Raw genomic sequence first — 16,843 nt, forward strand, 5'->3', positions numbered from 1 at the left:
TGGTGTAAGCAGTCAGGCTATTTAGGCTCTTGGTTCTCTTTGATTCTCTGGAAGTTCTAAGCTTCCTGAGAATGAAATAATAGCAGTGGGCATGATTTTGACCTTATTTTCACCCAACTATGTCAGCTCTTCTGCTAAGCAGGCCTCTTGCCCAGGCAGAGACGGGCAGCAAGATCGCAACAGCAACCAAGCAAAGCATTAGGTGCTGTCGGGGAAGGAGTATTACTCATGGCTGCCCACAGATCCTGTCAGACAGCCTGCCTTGATGAATAGTATGTGACCAGAAACAAGCAAGTGATAAAACATCTGGAAGGACCACATCTCCTAGCAGGAGAAGGTGGGGCAACTCATTTCACACACATGCTGGAGGGGAAGGAGAGCAGACCAGAGTCACTCTGGGGCCTGCTAAAACAGCTTCTGATATTCATGTCTAAATAGAGATGCTCCACAAAACGCCCCCAGAGGATGTCAGGTCTCAAGCTGACACACAAGAGCAGGAGAGGTTAGACAAGTGGGAGCCAGAAACACAGTTTTGCTTAGGAAGCACATTTTTGTCCATTTCCCTTTTCCAACCTCATAAATAAATATGATTTTCATCAACACATTATGAGTTTAATTATTCTTTCTTTTCTGGTTGCTGGGGGTTAAATCCAATCCCTTGCTCCCTCTAAGCATACGTTCTGCCACCGAACTAGACCCTCGCCTCACCATAAATCTACTTTCCATCTCTCTAAGAAAGTCAATAGGCAGTGACTTACTTTCAGAGGGACAGACTTGGGACTGCAGGGTGGCCTCATGGCTAAGTTGTCATTGATGGCAGAAACTCCCTCTGTGGAGAGTGACCCAGAGTAGTTATTCCCACGGTATCACTGGTATTTTGAACAAATCATGGTCCAACTAGACATGTCCCTGTACCTGCAAATACGTCTAATTCTTACTGAGTCCTTGTGGGATAATGTGAATCTGGGTTTAGACTTGGCATCTCCCTCGCTGGGTAACTGTGTCACACACAATGACACCACAGCAGGCATGTGGGGGGGGGGGGCTCCTTACAAAACAGAAAGAAGGGACAGAGAATGCGCGCTGCGTGTGGTTTCTTCATGCTCTTTGTCCCTGTTTCAGACACTTGTGGAAATAGGTACCACGGGCCGGAGTACAAGCACGCTTCTGAGGGACCCAGTGACCAACGGTGGCAGTCAGAGAGGAATACATCCCTTGAAGGTCTCTCTGGAGGGCAGCACTGTGGCAAAGCCATCGAATGCGAGTGGATTCGGGACCACTGAGCAAGAACCTTGCAGAGATGCCCATCCTTATCTAGGGCTTTCCTGAGAATGGGTCTCCTCCAAGTGTCCTTGTAGGCAGTGGGCGTGGCAGAGGAAGAGAGAGCAGACCATAGGGAATGAAGTGACTAGGGCATGCTTAGTCCAGGATGGAAACATGTGTGGTGGATATTTGAAAACTCTTAAGAATGCTGCAGTTGGGGAGGAGGGGACAAGATGATGTTTGCCTAGAAATAACCTGTGTACAGCAGTGTAGGTGTAATGTGCTCCTAAGGTTGCCGGTGTTAAAAAGGCCAGGCTGGCTGGCAGCACTGGGGCTACATTTACGTGCTACCTCAGCTGCTCCCTTTGCAGGATGGACCACCTCAATGAGCCCTCATCTCTCAAGATTATAAGCAGCAGATGTGTTAGTGACTCTCTGAACAGTACTCCCCGGCCCCCTCCCGAGTTATAAATTGCTTTTGTCAGCAGAAACAATTTACCACTTCTGCTTTTGAGAGTGTAAGAAACAGTGTACGCTAAAGCCATCCGAGCAGTGAGAGACAATGCACTATAGTTAGATGTCACTTACAGAAAGAATGCTTAATCATTTACCCAAATCTAGATATTTGAGAGTGAAAAGAGGGCATCATTAATTTATTATGCTAGAAAAAGTGGATAACAAATGGATAAAAGTGATTACTCTGTGTAAATTGGCAAATCACCAAAGGCAGTCTTTTAAAAAATTATTTTAGATTTATTTATTTTTATGGGTCTGAGTATTTTGGCCTGCATGTCTGTGTGCCCTGGGTGTGCCTGGTGCCCAGGGAAGGCATTGAATCTCCTAGATCTAGAATTATAGATGATTGCAAGCCACCATGTGGGTGCTGGGAATTTGGTCCCTGCAATAATCCTTGCAAAAAAAGAGAATTCCCTCTGCAGTAATAAGTGCTCTTAACCACTGAGCCACTTCTCCAGCTCCAAGGTTTCCTTCTTATTCTTGCCTAGGGCTGAGGATCAAACCAATGGCGCTGTGCATTCCAGCCATCTGCTCTAATACAGAGCTACATAACCAGCCAAAGGTGTTTGTTATTGGTTTCACATGCACTTTGAAATTAAGTGGCAATACTTTACTTTTCCAACATTGTCTGCAGCCCAAATGTATAGCTGGACTTGTCTTGAAGCCAACCTCTGCTTCAACCTCTGCCCCATGAGGCTAACTTTCCCTGTCAATAAATAAAGAGGAATGAAATGCAGACTATTCTAGAAGTCTGGAGAAGAGTGGTGCAGACATTAAAGGGGTTTCTTGAAAGGAGAATTGAGTGCCTCAACGGGTGCATCATCTAGATAGCCAGGCAGCCCCAATTCCTCCCCCTCCCCTCCCCCGCCCCGGCCTTCTGTCTCATTTTCCCTGCCAGCAGTTCCTTCCTTCTGCATCCTTCCCCAGAGTTCCTTCATGGGCGCACTCTTTGCTTTGTCTCCGTCACAGCCTCATCAGTCCGCTTCCCATATGCCAGCTGCTCCCCGAGCTTTAAAAATGTACAAAGGGGAAATAGCGGGATTGTGAATGTGCGTGCATTAATTTCTTGTCTTGCTTCCCTCTAGTGTTGGTCTCACTAAAATAAAAATGAAGAGCCATGTTGGATAGCTTGACGACTGCAGTGTGAGAAACCTTAGGGAGCAAGGACCAGATGGAAGGACAGCAGACAAACGAGGGGATGGGACGTATGGTCCTGTCATGGAGCTCCACCCACACAGTTGGAAGATAAGGACACTTCGGTCTCGGTTTGCTTGAGACTTGAGGACAAGATGCTGTGTTCTTATTCCATGGCGACTTCAAAGCACAGTAGACATCCTTCCATGCCAAGGGCAAAAGGTAATTGGTCTAATTACCACTTGAAGGGGATTGGTAGAGATCATTTAGCTATTGTTGTTGAGGTATTGACTTCCAGCCACGACTGCCTCTTACACCAAAGAGAGGGGCCTTCAGAGAGCCGCTCAGAAAACTCAGACCCAAGAGTGAAGACAAGACACAGCAGGCTTGGGTTTGACTTAGTTGCAGGAATCTGAGGTCCCTGGCTGGATGGCTAACCATTTTAGTGGCATGATGAAATAGATTTTGTCAGGCTTGGGGTCAGGAGTGGCCTATACAGACATGATGTGATGAACCAATAATGAAGAAAATGAATAAGGACACACCTTAGACCTGTCCCAACAGCCTTGTACAGGTGAAGGGATTGCCAGCTGCCACCCCATCTACAGAGTCTCTAGGGAAGCTCAGAGACAGTGGAAGCTCTTTCCCAAAGTGCAGTCAGAGAGGGTGGAGCATCGGCAAACACAACTTCAATTCCACTCACCTGAAGGTGGGGCTACCCATGACTAGGTGGATCAGAGGCTGGCAAGCTGGGGCCAACCAACGGATGGACTACCTGCCTGCTTCAGTAAATGCAAGTTATTGGAAATGAGCCACCCCATGCATTAACACATCTGTGGCGCTCTAAGGCCAAGCTGAGAAACTGCCACAGAAGACTGCCTGGCCTGCAGAAAATATCTACCCATCCCTTGCGTAGCTTCTCAGAAAACCCTCGGAAACCCTGGCTTTGCATAGTCAGAGCACTGAAAACCTTCTTAAAGGAAGAATGTTTTATCGTTCAAGTACTCTCCCTGTGTCAAGCTACTAGTGTCTCCACAGGTTGCTATGGCAACAGAAGAGAAGAGATGATACTTTTTCCCATTTCAAGGATTAACCAGCCCTTAGCAAGCACCCTCCAGGAGTTAGAAGGGATGCTGGTGAGGCCTCCTAGAAGTTAGATTTGAAATTGTGCTCATACCATAGGCTTCGGCACAGTCCCTGACTAAGTTAGGAAAAGTTGCTTGGCTAAGCATCAGGGGGGGAAAAAAAAAGAAGGTTCAGTAAATGGACTGCCCATAGACCAGCGGTTCTCAACCTGTGGGTCACGACCCCCCCCAGAGAGGTCAAATACCAGGAATCCTGCTTATCAGATATTTACATTCTGATTCATAACGGTAGCACAATGACAGCTATGAAGTTGCAACGAATTAATTTTATGGTTGCATGGGTTCACCACCAAAACATGAGGAACTATAATAGAAGATGCAGTATTAGGAAGGTTGAGAACAATTGCCATAGACAGAGGTGGGGGGGGAGGAAAATGAACTTATCTACAGAATACCATGCCAAGCATCTGAGTGTTAAATACATAAACGTGTTTTTTTGTTTGTTTGTTTGTTTGTTTGTTTTTTCAGATAGGAAGGCTGGGTTCAGAGGTGACTCTGCCATTATTTGCAATACACAGGACAGTGTTATCCTTCACCTAGTAAGGTCTGAGCGCACTGAGTGAATTCTTCCAGCACAGACGTTTTTTTTTCTTGATTGCAGAACGCAAGATTTCTATGTCACCAAAGGACCTGTCTTTTTTTTCTTTTTTTCTTTCTTTCTTTTTTTTTTTTTCCTGAGGGTCTTGCAATGCTGCTCCTGTAACCGCTGCAGCCTATGAGTCTATAGTGCTTCCAAAGAGATGTGCCTGTGTCCTGCCATTGAGGCTGCCTTTTCACGAGGCAACATCAGCTGACCCGGAGCAGCCTTTGGTGTGAGGTGTTATGGTGATCCCGGCAGGTGTTATGCTTAGGCTCACTGTTTGCCAACACCAAGGTGTTAGGTGCTGAAACGCCCTTCAGAGTCTCTGTTTTGCCTTCCATTGTCTAGAGCCTTTCCTAGAGATTCCTGGAGTCAGGTGTGCAGTTGGCAGTTTCTTCAGCAGCATTAATGTAGGTGAGGGAAAGGAGGCAGTTAGAGAGCCATGCTTAGGGCTTAGGCCTTTGGGGAGCCTCAGTTCTACCTTTCTTTATTTTATTTATTTTGTTTGTTTCTTTGGTTTTTGTTGTTGTTGTTTTGTTTTTTCACTTTTTAAATTAATTTATTCATATTACATCTCAATTGTTATCCCGTCCCTTATATCCTCCCGTTCCTCCCTCCCTCTCACTTTCACCGTATTCCTTCCCCTATGTCTGTGACTGAGGGGGACCTCCTCCCCCTGCTCATAGGGTATCAAGTCTCTTCTTGATAGCCTGCTATCCTTTCTCTGAGTGCCACCAGACCTCCCCATCCAGGGGACGTGGTCAAATATGGGGCACCAGAGTTCGTGTGAAAGTCAGTCCCCACTCTCCACTCAACTGTGGAGAATGTCCTGTCCATTGGCTAGATCTGGGTAGAGGTTAGAAGTTTACTGCACGTATTGTCCTTGATTGGTGCCATAGTTTAAGCAGAATGCTTGGGCCCAGATCTGCCCATCATAATGTTCTTCTTGTAGGTTTCTAGGACCCTCTGGATCCTTCTATTTCCCTATTTTCCCATACTTCTCTCACCTAGAGTCCCAATAGGATGTCCTTACATCTATCCCAATTTCCTGGTAAGTGAAGACTTTCATGGGACACGCCCCTTGGGCCTGTGTCCAATTATAGTTCTACCTTTCACTTCAGCCTATTGATCAGGCTTTAGTCAAACTCCAGTAGGCCATGTTTTCCCTTGAGGAAGGTCTTCTCAGAACAAAATCCAGTGCAGGTATTAAAAAAAAAAAAAGACATACACCCATTCCTCTGCTGGAACTATGTGGCAATCTTTCTCTGGCCTTCAAACTGAGAGCATGCTGGGTCTCCTGGGAAATGTGGAGGTCCCTAACTTAAGGTTGTTTTCCCCTCTCCTGAGGAAGTCTGTACCCTCCAAGGAATCCCCAGAGCTCCAAAAATGAATATGCGTACTACAAAAGTGATGTGGCTGATTTGCGCTGCTGTGCAGGCCCATGCTGCCTGCTCAGCTCCTGGTAAGCAGTGGTTCTTCACAGCAGCCTGTCTCTTCTTGTCACTGGGGCAGTGTTATCCCAGTTTTACAGGTCAAAGCCTGGCTGGGCCTAACAAGTTAGGCTTGGCCACTCCTCTTCAATGGGCCAATTAAACAGCTAAGTAACAATGAGAAGCAGAGAAAGGAGACTGACTCAGTGTGGCCACACTGGGAGGAGGAACAAACGCAGAGGTCCCATGACTCCTCACTCCACTGTCTTCAGAGTACTGTTGAGTAGTTTAGGTTTAAATGGAGGGCAAGAGGTAAGCGTCGCTACGCACTCCTGTCCCATCCGGAGTTAAGCATCACTACGCACTCCTGGCCTATCCGGAGGTAAGCATCACTACGCACTCCTGGCCCATCCGGAGGTAAGCATCACTACGCACTCCTGGCCCATCCGGAGGTAAGCATCACTACGCACTCCTGGCCCATCCGGAGGTAAGCATCACTACGCACTCCTGGCCCATCCGGAGGTAAGCATCACTACGCACTCCTGGCCCATCCGGAGGTAAGCATCACTACGCACTCCTGGCCCATCCGGAGGTAAGCATCACTACGCACTCCTGGCCCATCCGGAGGTAAGCATCACTACGCACTCCTGGCCCATCCGGAGGTAAGCATCACTACGCACTCCTGGCCCATCCGGAGGTAAGCATCACTACGCACTCCTGGCCCATCCGGAGGTACGCATCACTACGCACTCCTGGGCCATCCGGAGGTACGCATCACTACGCACTCCTGGCCCATCCGGAGGTAAGCATCACTACGCACTCCTGGCCTATGCCGACACCAGGGCTCAAGTCTCACTATTCCTCATTCCTCTCATTTTATATAGGTGAAATATAAGACATTGTTGATACTGCACAAATATTTCCTCCACAAGACGGCCATTGCGTTTGCTCAAGTAAATTACAGAATGGTAGAGTTTAGCTGGGTGTGGTGGCACATGCCTTTAATCTAGCCAGGCTACAGTGTAAGTCCCTATCCTAAAAAATATAATAAAGTAAAATTTTAAAAGAAAAGAAATTATTGAATCCAAAGAAATTGCCACATTTGAGATTCAATATTATTTCAGGTGACTCTGGAATTATGTTTAAAACATATTATAATGCAAAGCTCAATTATATAAGTAACTTGATTTGGTGACACTCAGCACTTTGATAGATGTCTTACTCCAAATCGTTTAATATGTATTTCATTTAAAAACAATTCATTTCAGCATTGTATATTTTGCAAAGATCTCCACATAGGGTCTCGCAAAGGTGGGTAGAATTGCTGCGGTTTGCCGGTGTCTCAGCCTCAAAACTCCCACAGCTTCCTGTGGACGTGGGGCCTGTAAGTGAGCAGCCTGCCTGAGAACAGATGATGCCGTCCGGTCACAGACGCCTGTGGAAGGCATGCACTTGTCAGCCTAACTGCGTGTATAGAAGAAATGAAATTATTTCTTCATAGCATAAAGCCTCGGTGACTTAGGATTCCCATCCTGACGGGACTGGCAGACGATTCTGTAAAAAAAAAAACCATTGCTGCTGGTTGCGTTCTCTCTCGGAAACACAACAAGCCCAGAGATCTGCTTGACGCTTAGAAAAAAAAGGACCCATGTGTGTCCCTTGGTCTGTCCTTGCTGCCCCATCTCGTCGCCCTCCTCTCAGTCAAGCAGCGCCCCGCCCGACCCCTGCTTTGCCAAGGATCCTTCAAGTCTTGTTTCAGTAGCCTCCTTAGAAATACTGCTGAAAACTGGGTCTGGGTCCCCAGAACATATGGGCTGTGTGATCTCCACACAGAAAGGGAGACGGATAGACAGCGACAGATAGGCACAGAGAGAACAAAAGCAAACCACCCCCTGCCCGGAGACTGCCATCATCACTGAACCCCAGCTCTGGCAAACAGGAACAGATGCTGCTCAACAGTTTCCCAATTTCTTGTCCTATCAGAAGTGCCTGAGATAAGTAACCATCCCTCAGCAGCTAGGAAGACCACTGGAGAATGGAGAACACGTCCCAAGGCTTCGGGGTGGGGTGGGGGGTCCTGATATACGCTTAGCACACCAGCCAGGAAACCATAAACTCCTCACACAGATTAATTTGCTCTTAATTTCCAACAGTTGATTATTAACTATAGAAGGTGTATAGTGCGAGGGCAGGAAACTGGATGGACCTGCAATAGGATATTCAATAAGACTCAGCCTAGGACCCTTAGCTTTCAAGTGTTACACTTCTCGTGTCAACCTAGATAGTGGGCATTACCAGGCTTAGGCCTCAGTGGGCATTGGAGCTTCAGGAGATCCTATCAGGATTCCTCAACTCTTGACAGTGGTCCATGTTTCAGCTTCCAGCTCCGGGGTTGTCTGAGAGCCTTGCTCTGACCCTCACAGTTCTCTGGAGTCCTTTGATTGTCCAAGGCTTTCAGCTTCTCCTCTATGGCTCTTTACCATCTGCAAGTCTTCTTCGTCAGCCTGACTCTCTGCCCTCTCGACTTCCACCATCCCCACTCGCTCCCATCCTTACCATCCCCTCCAACTGTTTAGCTGCCTCTTATTCAACTGCCAGTCAGCCAGCCATCTTGTCACGTCTGCTGCTTAGCCAGCTAATGCAGCTGCCGTAGCAACACTGCCTCTGCTCGCACAGTCGGCAATGCTGCCTCTTCCTTTATAGTACTAGTTGTGTCTGCATTCGGAACATAGAAAAGAAAAGGCTAAGTGGAGAGAAACGTTTTAATAGGCTTGACATTACATTGTCAGGGAGACAGCATGGAGGATGTCTCCCAGCAGACTCACTAAGTGACCTAAAACAGCCCGCAAGATAATGAGTGTGTGTCCCCATGACAACACACTTCCCATGCAAATGAATGCTTGTGTTTGTACCAACCACAGCATACCCCCACATGCAAATGAAGGTTTGCGTTTGCACCAATCGTGGCACTGTCCTTCTGCTAGTTCACCAGGGAACATGGCCCCTCTCTCTACCACCTGCTTAGGTAGAAATAAAGTTCACTGAGGCTTGTGATGGCAACAAAACAAAACAAAAACAAAAACAAAACCCATCTAGAATAAAATGTTTCAAATAGCCCTGGATGGATTCAGCTGCACCTTCAGAAGCCAGAGCAACCATCTAGTACTGCATTGCTTTCTCAAGCCAGCCATCGAGGCTGGTGCTGGCATAAGGATAGTCTGGCCAGCTGTTTTGATTGACAGTCTTTTTGATGAAGGCATCAAGGGCAGCAAAAGAGAGTTCAACAGGTGGTAATCACAGAGTCAAACTGGTCCATCCCTCATAGTCTTGCTTATTTACAGGAAATTGGACATCAGGTATATTTATATTAAAAACTTAAAGGACTCACTATCAACACCAATGGCAATTGCTGGTGCTTCCAAAGTGTCTAACACATGATAGTCAAGTGTGTATGCATGGAGAATTCTTTTCAAGAGAAAGTGCATATTCAATGTTCTTACCTTGAGAGAAACTTTAATGACTACCACAGTTAGTTATCAGTGAGCACCATACCAAAGTCCTATAAGATGCAGAGAACCCTGCTAAGTACTTGACTGAGCAGGATGTGGTGGTGCCTGCCAGCACTCAGCAGGCAGAGGCAGTCAGGTCTTCATGAATTCTAGGCCAGCCTGGTCTACAAAGCGATTCCAGTGCAGCCAGGGCTACACAGAGAAACCCTGCTTTGAAAACAAACAAACAAACATTACTTGACTGATTTGGCTTTTTATTCTTTCTCTTTCTATGCATTTATTTTTGTGTTTTGAAGACACTTATCAGTTCATGTAACAACTGTAGCCTGGACATTCACTGAAGAAAATGGTTTGCTATTTTTACTGAGAACCAGCTTCTGAATACAAAAAAAGATCTAATCAAAGCAAAATGGATCTTAGAATGCTCTTGCAGAACAGGGTAGAAGAGTGGGCAGGAAATTAAGGCAGCCCACCTGTGGTAAAACCACAAAGCAGCTGTCTTTGTTAGGACTGATGTGAAGAGACACCATGACCACAGCGACTCTATAAAGGAAAGCATTTAACTGGGGCTGGCCCACACACAGTTCAGTGGTTTAGTCCATTGTCATCATGGCTGGAAGCATAGTGGCATGTAGGAAGACATGGTGCTGAACACTGGGTCTGGTTTGAGTATCTGAAATCTCAAAGCCCCACCCCCTGCCCCGCAGTGACACACTTCCTCCCACAAGGCCACACTTCCTTAACAGTGCCACTCCCTGTGAGCCCATGGGAGCCATTTTCATTCAAACACCCCCTAAATAACACTCGAACAGAGAAAAGTCAGTCACACCATCTTGACTGACCAGCACATTCCATTTATTTAAAAAAAAAAAAATTTTTTTTTTTGGAGCAAACCAACAAGTCTGGAGTGCACACAAATAACCAACCAGATCTAGTTCCAGTAATAACATGGGCAAGATCTAAACTTTTTCATGTATATCTCGCTCAGAATGAGCCTAGAACCAAAGCGTGGTGAGAACCCCGCCTGAGAACCTTGTCACAACCTTGTTACTCCTAGCTGACAAGCTTGGGCTGAACTAAGAAAGACCTTGCCCTGGAGGAAAAGGCAAGGCGTGGCATCTGCCTGTGTTAGCTGTGGTTGTGGTGGGACTGGGGAAAGTAGAAGCGATTCTGTGAAAATTTCTAACCACAAGTGTTCAAGACTAGAACATTTGCTATCTGTGTGGCTTGAAAAACCACAGGTGGAAGCCTAAAATAACCCTTAGCTGAAAAGGTCCTTTGGGTGCTGGTGGGCCCAGACTACCTGGCGGTTGCCCGGCCTATAAGGCCAACTTCCCTCCCAGGTAGGAAGGAAGCCACAGGCCACAGGAAGACCCAGCAGAACCATGGTGATAGATGGTTTTACGTAGAGACGATAGACACTGGAGCTGTGCTTAGTGCACTTAAAGGAAACAGCAAATTGAGAGAGTGGTAATGAAGCAAGAGGTTACGTGCACTGACTGGATTGACCGGAAGAAGAACCAAGTGAGAGCCAGGTGTGGCGTTGCATGCCTTTCCAGTGAGAGGCAGGCAGGGCTCTGGGGGTTAGATTCACATAGGGAGTTCCAGGCCAGCCAGGTCAACATAGAGAGACACTGGAAAGAAAGGAAGGAAGGAAGAAAGAAAGAAAGAAAGAAAGAAAGAAAGAAAGAAAGAAAGAAAAGAAGCCGGGCGTGGTGGTGCAGGCCTTTAATCCCAGCACTCGGGGGGCAGAGGCAGTCTCGTCTTCGTGAGTTTGAGGCCAGCCTGGTCTACATAGTAAGTCTAGAACAGCCAAGGCTACACATAGAAACCCTGACTTGAAGAACCAAGAAAAAGAAAGTGAAAGAAAGAAGGAAAGAAAGGGAAAGAAAAAGCAAGCTTAAATGAGAACTGGAAACTCAGTAACTGGATAAAACATTCTGTAAAAAGAGACTCAGTAAGAGTTTACTAACAGTAACACAGAGAAACCCGGAGACTGGAAATCCGTGTCCCTGAGAAATATGACAAATCAGTCTAACCATCTTGCTGTCTTTCAGGGTTCCAAGCACACTCAAGAAGGACAAAGGGAACCCCTGAACCCCAGATCTCTGCACATCTTGACTGACAGCGCTTGCCTTTCCCACACTAGTTTAGCCCTACCTCTGTCTACAAGAGTGGGGACCCACAGCCTCAGTGACATTCCTGGAGATCTTGGTTTTAATGAGTGACAACTATCTTGTCCTGGCCATGGGATCCCACTTCAATCCCTCCTCAGGTATCTCTTCTGTTAAGCAAGGAGATATAGATCAGCATTAGGTGATTTTTAGGGCTCCCTCACCTTCAAGTATCTGGAAGCCAAATTATAAATTAAAAATACAACCCTGGTTGTGTCATGGTTATTCTTGCTATAGTTTATTGTATATATGTGTGATTACTCTTGCTATAGTTTAGTGTGTGTGTGTGTGTGTGTGTGTGTGTGTGTGTGTGTGTGTGTAATAAATGTATATGTAAATATAAATGTATATGTAAAAAAAAGGAAATGGAAAGATTAAAAAAAATACAATGCTGGTCATTTATGGCCTTAGGTTGTACCAGGCAAGCACACTTCAGAACTAGTGTTTTTCTTCTTGTTTTAAATCATCTTGTGCTGGAATTTGAAACCAGGGCCTTACACACTCAAAGTAAATACTGTACCATTGACCTATGCCCCCAAACCCATTTTCTTTTTATTTATTTTTAATTTTTATTTTATTAATTTATTCAGATTACAACTCAATTGCCATCCCATCACTTGTATCCTCCCTTTCCTCCCTCCCTCCTGCTTTCACCCTATTCCCCTCCCCAGGTCTATGACTGAGGGGACCTCCTCCCCCACTATATGGTCATAGGCTATCAAGTCTCACCTTGGTAGCCTGCTTATTCTTCCTTTGGGTGCCAACAGGCCTCCCCACCAAGGGGAAGTGGTCAAATATGGAGCACAAGAGTTCATGTCAAAGTCAGTCCCCACTCTCCACATAACTGTGGAGAATGTCCTGTCTATTGGGTAGGTCAGAGTAGGGGTTCGATGTTTACTATTGTATTGTCCTTGGTTAGTGCAATAGTTTGAGCAGACCCCCCTGGGCCCCGATCCACCCATCACGATGTTCTTCTTGTAGGTTTCTTGGACCCTCTGGGTCCTTCTATTTCCCCATCTCCTATATTTCTCTACCTAGAGTCTCAGTAGGATGTCCTCACATCTATCCCAATCTCCTGGTAAGTGAAGACTTTCAACCCCATTTTAATATTTGATATAGGAGTTAGCTCTGTAGCCCCAGCAGACCTTGAACTTGTGATCTTCTTGCATCTGTATCTCAAGATGTGGGATTATAGTCCTGTGATACAAGGTCCTGGTAGAATATTTTGAGAAGAAACCATTAGGGAAAATGGAGGAGAGAGAGAGAGAGAGAGAGAGAGAGAGAGAGAGAGAGAGAGAGAGAGAGAGAGTGTGTTTCACCATGTCACCATGTAGCTCCGGGTGTCCTGGAACTCACTAGTAGACCTGGCTGGCTCTGTACTAAGAAATCCATCTGCCTCTGCCTCCTGAATGCTGAAATTAAATGGGTGTGCCCCCATGCCTACTCTCTGCCTGAACTTTTAAATATCTGAATTTCCTTCCCACATAGAATATACCACATTTCCTTCTCATTCCTTGCAGCACGTTTTCTCAATATTTCCTCGCATATGTGAGTCACCTATGACCGTTACAGAGCCGCTCTGATTCAGCAGGCCTGGGTAGGGCTGGAGGGTCTGTTTCCCAGAAGACAGAGTGCGCATGCGTCTGTCTGCCCCTACACTTCAGGCGGCAGCGTGCTACCGCTGCAGCGTCAGTAGACCTCTGGTGGTCACATTGGAAATGTGCATTATTTGTCACACACTTGATTTTCTTCCCCCCCCCCCCCCCCGCCCCCGAAAATATTCAAAGCTATGTCTCCCGAAAGCCAGCAACTCTACCAGCCTTGTTATTGGCAAAGCCAACGGTGTTTATTGATTTGAACTCTAATTGCCACGACATTGGAACAGCCAACATAATTCATTAGTTTGGAATTTTGATTTAGGTTTTGGTGTCACTCCAGGCAGACCACACAGTTAGTCAGTGCTCATCAAAGAAGGGACGTGTTTAGTCTACATAAATATTAAAGCAAATGTGCTTTTTCCCAAAGAATATGGGATACCAGACTAGTAGTAGCCTTTCCATGTGCTGTAGTGAGTGATTTACAGGGTTCTATCTTTATTAGCATTAAAAAAAAAATAAAATAAAATCTCAGTCTTTTTATTTGATCCACCTTCTCCTGTCAGGAGTTGCCATAAATTGTATTTCTTATTTCTTATGAGGTAGCCTGCTCTTTAATTAGGAGAGACGAGGACAGTTTTATAGTAATTTTAAAATTCTCTTTCGGCTCCTTTCCGTTTATGTTTCTGAAACAGAAAACAGAAAGGGTCAGGCCGTTTGACTAACTGCGGTCAGCGGTTCAGATGAAACGAGTCTATTACTTTTAAAAACACTACGTCCCCCCCCCCCCTGTTTTTCTTTTAGCTGTAAACATGTGGATTCTTTTTTGAACGGCAATAGATGTATTTCTGATCTTCCCATGTATGTGGGTGTTCCAGAAGCCATCCCAGCTTTTCCAAATAACCAGAAAATTATTATCACTCTAGAGTGGGAACATCTGGCCCCAAGAATGTGCGCGCTCTCTAACCCCAAGGCAATTCAACTGAAAACCTTGTATATTAACATCAAAATCATGTTGACTCTGACACAAACCTTTCATTTTACACAGAAGCTGACTCAGCAGAACACAGTCCCTCACAGATGCCGGGCAATGGTGCCATTTGCTCATAGCAACATCCCTGAGTGGAGAAATATCTGGTATTCTTGCACAGGGCACATCAAGTAAGATCCCAGGGTGCATCTGTGTTTCTGCTGATTTCCTATATTCTCATTATAGCCATGTACGTTGCTAAGGTCCCAGAGACTTGTGTTAGAAGGAGTTTTGAGTGCTTATTTAAACGCTTTCTTTTCCGGCCTTATAAAAATGGTCTGGCACTTATGAGAACTGTGGGTGCGTCAAGTTCAAAGGCTTCTTCTGTTGGGAGTTAGCAGTGGGGAAGGTTTTCTTCATCAGGCTTGGTGAGATACATAATAAATGGTTAGGTATGGATATTTCTGTATCTGTAGCATCTAAAGTCCCACCTATTTTTAGGCACATGCTTTCCACCAGATATCACCTGGGAAGCACCCGCACAGCCCTGAGTCTACTCCCTTGAGTCCTTTCATTGTTTGGCAAAATATCTGCAGGACAGGTTACAGTAGTGCCGAGTGGCAGGTTTTGCTTATCTGCAATCTAAGCCTTTTCATTACAACATGATGTAAGGAAGAACAAAGCCTCAATAGACATCTTTCCAAAGAAGGAGCACTAGAAAGGCTCCGTTTTAAATTTTAACTTAAGGCTAAAGATGAAAGCCAGAGGTAGGGTGCTTGCCTAGAACGTGCTAAAGCCCTGTGTTTGGTGACCTGCATTGAAAACAAAAGACAAAGAGGGAATCTTCCCTTTGAGAAGTTTAATTCCCCAATTCATGTCTTTCATCCCATGGAGTTCCACTGAGTGAAGGAGCGAACACAAAGGTAATTATCCAAGTGGATGTTCAAGACAGAATTGAAAGCAAAGACTTACACAACATTGTAGAGACAGCAAAGATTCAGTGTTAAAGTAAAGATGTACCATATTTTTTAGACCATAAGATGCACTTTCCCCCCCACATAAGTGTGTGTGTGTGGGGGGGGAATTATAGTGCACCTTATGGTCCGATTGCTGTTTTTACTGTTTTCCTGCTCAAAAAACCAGGTGCATATTATAGCCCCCAAAATACAGTAGCTTACTACCATAACATGTAATTCAGACAGGAAGCTAAATACTTATGTGATCTCATATGTGTTACACCCCCTCCAACACACACACACACACACACACACACACACACACACACACATTATTACAAACCACACAGAAACCATTTGAAATTTTTGAACAATTTGGAAATCCATGATTTCAGAAGTAAGGTCTGAGACATAAACAGAAATCCAGTTGCAACTGGGGTTGGGGAGATTCCTTCTCTCAGAAAGGAGCAACTCACACCACTCTGGGATTCTTGCTCCCCAAATAGTAAACACTGCACTCTGGCTTGTTAAACTCACTGGCTTCTACAAACCAGAAATATATTTAAGATGCACCTTGCAAGCGCATAATGTGGGGTCTAGTAATTCCTGCATGACCTAGAATCAATTTCATCAGGTTGTGTTCCTCAGAAGGAAGGAACCACAGTTTTCCCACGGTAGAGGGAAGGGAGATGTAACTGTGGATTCTAGAGTCATCGCTGGGACCTAGCCCAGGTGCATACCCAGGCTGTGGGTTGGGTGGGGTGGAGCTATGAGGCATCAATTGCTGGGAGTTGGGCAACGCACAGACAGGCAAATACTGAAAGTCAAGTCCCCGAGGAATGCAAAGGCGGAGCCAGGATAAACACTGTAAAACTGGGCCAGCAATCTCCGGGGCCAAATATAGAGTGAGTACTAAGGTAAAGACGCCAAATGGGTTAGCAAAACAACAAACAGAGAGGCTGAGCGATGCTTTTCAGAAGGAGCCGGAGACAGCTATGTGAGGTCAGCTGACTGCATTTAGAAATAATACAGATCCAAAGTAATGCCAGCCCCAGCAGCACCTCTAGGCTCTCCCTAGATCTGTCTGATAGAATGCACCCAGGACTGGACATTGCCTTTCTAAAGTGGTTGAATGTCCCGCTGTCACAGTGGATAAAAGTCACTGGAGACTGGAGCTCTGGTTGGGTTCAGTGTCCCAGGTCAGGCAGTCACTGGAGAAAGTGCTAACAGGAGTAGTGAACTGAGGAAGATAGTCTAGATTAGTGGTTCTCAACCTTCCTAATGCTGCGACCCTTTAATAAGTTAGTTCCTCATGTTGTGATAACCCCCAACTGTAAAATTATCTTTCTTTTTTTTTTAAAGATTTATTTATTTATTATTATGTACACAGTGCTCTGCCTGTGTGTACACCTGCAGTCCAGAAGAGGATGTCAAATCACATTACAGATGGTTATGAGCTACTATGTGGTTGCTGGGAATTGAACTCAGGACCTCTGGACGAGCCATCAGTGCTCTTAACCTCTGAGCCATCTCTCCAGCCCCCCTTAAAATTATTTTCATTGTAACTTCAT

The sequence above is a fragment of the Acomys minous genome (genome assembly GCF_964271855.1).
Source record: "Acomys minous genome assembly, chromosome: 15".
Lineage (NCBI taxonomy): Eukaryota > Metazoa > Chordata > Mammalia > Rodentia > Muridae > Acomys > Acomys minous.